Source organism: Hylobates moloch, unplaced genomic scaffold (assembly GCF_009828535.3).
Source record: "Hylobates moloch isolate HMO894 unplaced genomic scaffold, HMol_V3 SCAFFOLD_357, whole genome shotgun sequence".
Classification (NCBI taxonomy): Eukaryota; Metazoa; Chordata; class Mammalia; order Primates; family Hylobatidae; genus Hylobates; species Hylobates moloch.
In genome coordinates this window covers 1-8,129 of record NW_026652632.1, presented here as the reverse complement: position 1 = coordinate 8,129, position 8,129 = coordinate 1, and the positions used below count along the sequence as shown (strand labels likewise).

Genomic DNA, 8,129 nt, shown 5'->3' with positions numbered 1-8,129 from the left:
TTTCTTTCTTTCTTTCTTTCTTTCTTTCTTTCTTTCTTTCTTTCTTTCTTCCTTTCTTTCTTTCTTTCTCTCTCTCTCTCTCTTCCTTCCTTCCTTTTTCTCTTTCTTTCTCTCTTTCTTTTTCTCTTTCTTTCTCTTTTTCTTTCTTGTCTCACTCTGTTACCCAGGCTGCAGTACAGTGGTACGATCTCAGCTCACTGCCACCTCCACCTCCTAAACAATTCTCCTACCTCAGGCTCCTGAGTAGCTGGGATTATAGGTGTGCCCCACCATGCCCTCCTATTTTTTTCTATTTTTAGTAGACACCAGGTTTCACCATGTTGGCCAGGCTGGTCTCCAACTCCTGACCTCAAGTGATCCGCCCACCTTGGCCTCCCAAAGTGCTGGGATTACAGGCGTGAGCCACCATGCCCAGCCAGAAGAGCAGAAATTCTTAAATTTTCTGAAGTCCAATTTATCAAATTTTACTTTTATGGACTTCTTCTGGTGTTGTCTCTAAGAAATCATTGCATGACCCAAGGTCACAAAGATTTTCTCCAACATTTTCTTCTAGAAATTTTGCAATATTAGGTGTTATACTAATCCTACGATCCCTTTTAAGTTAATTTTTCTATATGGTGCATGGTATAGATTGAAGTTCACTTTTTAGGAGTGTAAAAGGTTCATCGGGAAAAAGTTTTTCAAAAATAAAAGTAAAATGAAGTTCACTTTTTGCATAGGGGTATACAATTCTTCAAGCACCATTTGTTGAAAAGATTATCCTTTTCCCACTGAATTACCTTTTACCTTTGTCAAATGTCAACTGACTGCATATGTCTGTGGGCCGATTTCTGGACTCTCTATGATGTTTCACTGATCTGTTTATCTATTCTGTCAAATTAAGTTTAGCCTAAAGCTGGCTCCTTCCATATTTGGAGTTCAGTCTAAAGGTTTCTTCCTACATAGTCCTCTAACTTGACTGATCAAATGTCTTTAAAAACAAGAAAAGAGGCCGGGCGCGGTGGCTCACGCTTGTAATCCCAGCACTTTGGGAGGCCGAGGCGGGCGGATCACGAGGTCAGGAGATCGAGACCACGGTGAAACCCCGTCTCTACTAAAAATACAAAAAATTAGCCGGGCGTGATGGCAGGCGCCTGTAGTCCCAGCTACTCGGAGAGGCTGAGGCAGGAGAATGGCGTGAACCCGGGAGGCGGAGCTTGCAGTGAACCGAGATTGCGCCACTGCACTCCAGCCTGGGCGGCAGAGCGAGACTCCGTCTCAAGAAATTAAATAAATAAATAAATAAATAAAAACAAGAAAAGATGCTGGGCGCAGTGGCTCATGCCTGTAATCACAGCACTTTGGGAGGCAAAAGTAGGCAGATCACCTGAGGTCGGGAGTTCAAGATCAGCCTGGCCAATATGGTGAAACTCCATTTCTACTAAAAATACAAAAAATTAGCCTGTAGTCCCAGATACCCCGGAGGCTGAGACATGAGACTGGCTTGAACCGGGGAGGCGGAGGTTGCAGTGAGCCGAGATCGCGCCACTGCACTCCAGCCTGGGCGGCAGAGCGAGGCTCCATCTCAAAAACAACACAAACGACAACAACAACAAAACAGAATAAATAAACAAGAAAAGAGTTTATTAAGAAAAAAATTCCTCTAGGAAATGTTATTTCTTTTATTGATACAAATTAGCAATTGATGCAGAAAATGTGGGAAATTCAAGAAAGTGTAAAGAATGTATGTGAATATCAGATTTTTACTGTTTGATATTCCATTCTTACACAACACATATATAAGAATGCTTCCCAAGTCATGGCTCTTATTACTATTATTATTATTTTTCTAAATTTTATTATTATTATACTTTAGGGTACATGTGCACGATGTGCAGGTTGGTTACATATGTATACATGTGCCATGCACTGTTATTGTTTTTTGAGACAGAGTCTTATTCTGTTGCCCAAGCAGGAGTGTAGTGGTGTGATCTCCACTCACTGTGGCTTCAACCTCCTGGGCTCAAGCGATCCTCCCACCTCAGCCTCCTGAGTAGCTGGGACTATAGGTGCGTGCCACCATGCTTTGTTAATTTTTTATATTTTTTCTTTTTTGTAGAGATGGAATTTTGCCATATTGCCCAGGCTGGTGTCAAACTCCTGAGCTCGAACGATCCACTCTTCTTGCCCTCCCAAAGTGCTGGGATTACAGGTGTGAGCCACTGTGCCTGGCAGCTCTTATTATATTTATACTTCACTTCTTTTTCAGTTAGAGTGTTACTATTTTGTTTTACTCTTAACTGTTGTAAGGACATTTTCCTATAGCACCCTTAGGCTGTGTCCTCTTTAAAAATATTTAAATAATGCTACCATGAAAATTCCTATACATATAAGTGAGATCATTTTTATTTTTCTTTTTATTCTTGAGACAGCATCTCAGTCTGCCACCCAGGTTAGAGTGCAGTGGCCTGATCATGACTCACTGCAGCCTCAACCTCCCAGGCCCAAATGATCCTCCCATCTCAGCTTCTTGAGTAGCTGGGATTACAGGCACCTGCCACCCTACCTGGCTAATTTTTTATTTTGTAGAAATGGGGGGGTCTCACGATCTTGCTCAGGCTGGTCTTGAACTCCTGGGCTCAAGCAATCCTCGTGCTTTGGTGTCCCAAAGTATTGAGATTACAGGCATAAGCCACCACACCCAGCTGAGATCATTTTTCAATGAGAAAAATCTACAGGTGGAATTAGCTGAGCAGATACATAATAATTCTATGTACTTACAGAGTAGAGTTTGATGTTTCAATCCATGTACACATTATATTATGATGAAATCAGGGTCATCTGCTGATTTTGTACTGGGGTATTAGAGGACCACTGTTAGCTTTGAGCAAGAGGGGCCCTGCCCTGGCATTGATGGTTCTGAGGACTCTACTCAGACCCTACTCTGTCCTACCCCACCCCAAAGGGTGAAGAGTCCATGAAGCCAAGAGTATGTGTTGACCTTGAATCTCTTTGTAGACAATGCTCTGCAGGACCCCAGCATTCCCTGTCTAGGTGCCTTCAAGCCACTAGCAGGGTCAAAGAGCAGATCTCTTCCTTGACTACATCCCTCTGATATGAACCACACCGCTGGGGTGTCATTCCTTGGATGTGGTGGAGTGGTGGTGGCTGGTGGAGGGTGTAGCTGCATCTGGAGTGTGCATGGTTGGGATATCTGTACACATACACATTTGGCCCCTTGCAATACTGGATGGTACCTGGGGTAGGAAGAGAAAGGGGGCAAGCCATGGGCCAGGAACAGGCTCAGGGTGCTTCCCACAGCATCACACCATGGAGGGGATCTCTGAAGAGTCCAGAAACTTGAAATTGAAATCTGGCATGTTATGTTATTATGAAGGTATGTTTCTCAGTGTGGTGAGTTAGAACATATTTCATTGGACTATTTGTTAGCTTCACTTTTAAGTTTAAATATTGTCACATGATATGCGAGCCTTTATTTGAACTCCACGAATGTTGGGTGGGTGGGCCTCGGTGTTTCGGCTTAATGATTGGTTTGCTTTGTGAGAGGTAAACATGTTTTAGAATCTACTATTGCTATTTTGTTAATTGTTCCCTAATTGGGCTGAGTTGCTTCCTGTCCTCTGAGGTGGATTTTTTTTTTTTTTTGAGATGGAGTTTCACTCTTGTTGCCCAGGCTGTAGTGCAATGGTGCTATCGTGGCTCACTGCAACTTCTGCCTCCCTGGTTCAAGTGATTCTCCTGCCTCAGCATCCTGAGTAGCTGGGATTACAGGCACACGCCACCACACCTGGCTAATTTTGCATTTTTAGTAGAGATGGGGTTTCTTCATGCTGGTCAGGCTGGTCTCAAATTCCTGATCTCAGGTGATCCACCCACCTCTGCCTCCTGAAGTGCTGGGATTACAGGCATGAGCAACCGCACCAGGCCAGAATGGTATTTCTGACTGTGCTCTATAGCCTGATATGACTACTGGCTGGACAACTTTTTTAGTTTGTGATTTGATTATAAGTTTGTTTCAATTTAACAATATTTTGTCGTGTTCAGGATTATACTTTTTATTTTATTTTATTTATTTTTATTTTGAGACAGAGTCTCTCTCTCTCACCCAGGCTGGAGTGCAGTGGTGTGATCTCAGCTCACTACAATCTCTGCTTCCTGGGTTCAAGTGATTCTCCCACCTCAGTCTCCTGAATAGTTGGAACTACAGGCACACAGCACCATGCCTGTCCAATTTTTGTATATTTTGGTAAAGATGGCGTTTCACCATGTTGGCCACGCTGATCTCGAACTCCTGACCTCAACTGATCTGCCCACCTTGGCCTCCCAAAGTGCTGGGATTATAGGCATGAGCCACTGTGCCTGGCCTTGGAATTATACTTTTTAAATAGTCATATTCAATTACTTTTTTCTCCATGAAGTCTTTCATGTAATTGACTTTCTATCGTTGTCTCTATAAAAGGTTCTGTTCTTCTCTCTGCTACTGCTTACTTTGCTGTAAATACGCCTGTTTCAGAGACATATTTGGGTCATCTCTGCCAGTATGCTTTTTCTTAGATCTGGATTTGCCAAGTGGAGTGAGTTTTTTGGGTTGGGACTTCATTTTGCTTTAGTTTCTGAAGATTTCAAGTCAAACTTAGTACTTTTTCATGGCATGAATCCCTCAGAGAATATGTGTTTTATACATTTAGATATTCCACTGTTTGGTGTATTATATATATTTACAATTGTTGTATCCTCTTGCTGAATTGACCCCTTTATCATTATAAAATGTCTTTGTCTTTTCAGTTTTCAATTTAAAGCCTATTTTTTTTTTCTGATTTAAGTATCATTACCTGTGCTCTTTTTTGGCTTCATTTTAAGGGAATATCTTATTCTATCCCCTCACTTTCATTCCATGTGTGTCGTTAGAATTGAAGTGAGTCTCTTGCAGGCAGCAAATGATTAGGTCTTCCTTTCTATCCATTCACTCACTCTATGTCTTTTGCTTGGAGAATTTAATTCATTTACATTCAAGGTAATTATTGATAGGCAAGGACTTACTATTGTCATTTTCTTGTTTTCTAGTTGTTTCATAAATTATTTTTGTTTCTTCCTCTTACAGTTTTTCTTTGTGCTTAAATGATTTTCTCTAGTGGTATATTTTGATTCCTTTCTTTTAAAACCAATTTTATATTGGAACCTTTCATGAATGTGCATTTCATCCTTGTGCGGGGGCTATGCTAATCTCCGTATCATTCCAATTTTAGTATATGTGTTGTCAAAGTAAGCACTGATTTCTTCCTTTTAATTTTTTGTGTATCTATTATAGGTTTTTGCTTCGGGGTTATCATGAATCTTGTAAAACACATCTGTTATAAAAAGTTATTTTAAGCTATAACTTCACTTTGATCACACAAAACATTTCTACATTCTTACTGTTACTTTGTATTGAGTTTATCGGTTCAGTTACTATATTTTAAAATCTCTATGATTTCTATTTGTTCTTTTAATAGTTTCTATTTCTTTGCCAAACTTCTAAATTTGTTCATTTTTGTTTTAAATTTCATTCAGTTTTCCATCTGTATTTTCTTATAGTTCTTTGAACTTCTTCAAGACAATTATTCTGAATTCTCTTTCAGTCATATCATAGATTTCCTTTTCTTCTGGATCCATTACTGGAGCTTTATTAGTTTTTTGTTTGGTGGTGTCACATTTCTCTGGTTTTTCATAAACCTGGTGTCTTTATGCAGATAGGAGATGGACATCCCTTCCAGTCTCTGCAAGTGTTGTTTGGTGGTGATAGACCTTTACTATGTAGTCTAGTTTGGGATTCTGGATATGCTGGCTGGTTGCAACCCCAGACAGGCAAATTTGGTGAGTTCTCTAATTCGACTTGAGTTGCTTCCTGTCCTCTGAGATTGAATGGTATTTCTTCTGACTGTGCTCCAGAGCCTGATAAGACCACTGGCTGGGCTCTGCCGTCATGTAGGCCTGGGCTCTGCAATTGTCTCCGATCAGGCATGGTTGGAAGTTGCCTTCCCTGGCTGGGCAGTACTATTGTTAGGAATTTGCACCATGTTTCCTGCACATGATGCTGTTGGCTAGTTTTTATGGTGTGGCATCTCTGCTGGTGGGAATGCAGAGCAGCACCAAAATCCACGAGCTGGTTCCTATGAGCCCCTTACCCCCTGTTCTTTGTCCTGACTCCAGATGGTCCAGCCCTGCCACCATTCCCAATATTTCAAGTGGGATGCTATAGGAGCGAGCCATCTACAAAGGGTTCCAGAATGGTGGGGAAGTTGCACATCCACCTCCAGCCCAACCCTACCACCGCAGAAACCATGGGCCCAGGGGGACTCTCAGCTATGGTGTCCTGCAGCCTCATGGAGGGGGCAGTGTGGTCAAAGAAAACCATTCCTCTTATTGTTTCACCATGACTTTTTTTTTTTTTTTAATTCTTCAGTCCAAGGGGGCATCTCAGCCTCACTCCTAAGGTCTGGATATGAATGATAGAATTCTTGCCTTTGAATAGTTGCTAGCAGATTTCTGGTAGGTGAAGGGAACAAAGGCAGAAAACTTCTATTCCGCAATCTTGCCGACCTCACCTTCCTGAAAATGTTATTTGGTTCATTTCAGGTATCAATGTTGCAGTCTTTGCCTTCCTAGGGCATTCTTTTCACGTGGACTATAGCAGACCCTGTAAACTTCTCACCCACATCTCCATGGCTGTCATTGTTTTTTGCTGAGCAGCCAGACTTTGAATTTTCTGTACACATAGCAAGCAGCAAGTGCTGGGACATTAATGCCTCCTGGGAGAAACCCTCAACCGTAGACTAATGGTATTGGGTGGCCACATCCCTCAGCTCCCTCATGCCTCGGGTGGGATAACATTGAGCTTTTTATTCCTTGACACTTTTCTGCATTTCCCACATAGGATTAAATTCCAGTTGCTCACAGAAGTAACTTCCTTGATGATACATATTTTATTGGCTGTCACTCTTCCCTCTCACTTTCCTACCTTTCCACCCATGTTGTTTGAAATCATCTCCCAGATAGAATATCTGCCCTTGAATCATTATCAAGCATCCATTTCTAGGGAAACTCAAACTAAGGCATTCCTACCATCTTCCTCTTACACATCAAATATCATTTCCTTATAGAGTCCTGTGATTTTATTTTCTTTCTTTCTTTCTTTCTTTCTTTCTTTCTTTCTTTCTTTCTTTCTTTCTTTCTTTTCTTTCTTTCTTTCTTTTTCTTTCTTTTCTTTCTTTCTTTCCTTCTTTCTTTCCTTTTTTCTTTCCCTTTCTTTCCCTCCCTCCCTCTTTTCCTTCCTTCCTTCCTTCCTTCCTTCCTTCCTTCTTTTCCTTCCTTCCTTCTCTTTCTTTTTTCTTCCCTTCCCCTTCCCCTACTCCTTCTTCTTCCCCTTCCCCTTCTCCTTTTCTTTCTCCTTCCTTCCTTCCTTCCTTCTTTCCCTCCTTCCTTCCTTTATTCTTTCCTTTGTTCCCTCCTTCCTTGAAGGTAGGGTCTGGCTCTGTTGCACAGGCTGGAGTGCAGTGGCATGGTCATGGCTTACTGGGGACTTGGAGCCTTGGAGCCTTGAACTCTTGGGCTCAAGCCATCCTCCTACCTCAACCTCCTGAGTAACTGTGACTACAGGTGCATATCACCACACCTAGCTATTTTTTTAAAAATTTTGCGTAGAGATGGGATGTTACTATATTATCCAGGTTTGTCTCGAATTCCTGGGTTGAAGCAGTGCTCCTGTCTCAGCCTCCCAAAGTGGTGGGATTACAGGTATGAGCCACCATGCCTGGCCATGTGGTTTTCTTATCTGTGGAATAGTTACTTGCTAGCTGGGTAATATTATGAAAACAAAGGACTTGTCCCTGAGTATCCCTTTCAGTTTTTGTAATGCGGGAATGGTCATCCTTCCCCACTGGTCCCTGATGCACATCGGACCCTTATCAATTGCTCTATTTTATGTATTCTGTTGTTTCCTCTGAGGCTCTTGAGAAGCAGCAGGAAAATGGGACCTGGCTGGTGACAGAGTTCCTGCTGGTGGGATTCTCCAACCTCCCACACCTGAGGACCACACTCTTCACCCTGTTCTTCCTCACCTACCTGGTCACCCTCGGTGGCAACGTCACCAT

General features: G+C 42.1%; 1 non-coding gene across 1 annotated transcript; it reads right to left on the bottom strand.

Moving 5' to 3' along the window:
• Positions 1–5,166: 5,166 nt before the first annotated feature.
• On the bottom strand, positions 5,167–5,270 carry LOC116464272 (U6 spliceosomal RNA). The gene has a single exon (XR_004246890.1). It is a non-coding gene; the product is annotated as a U6 spliceosomal RNA (small nuclear RNA).
• Positions 5,271–8,129: the final 2,859 nt, after the last annotated feature.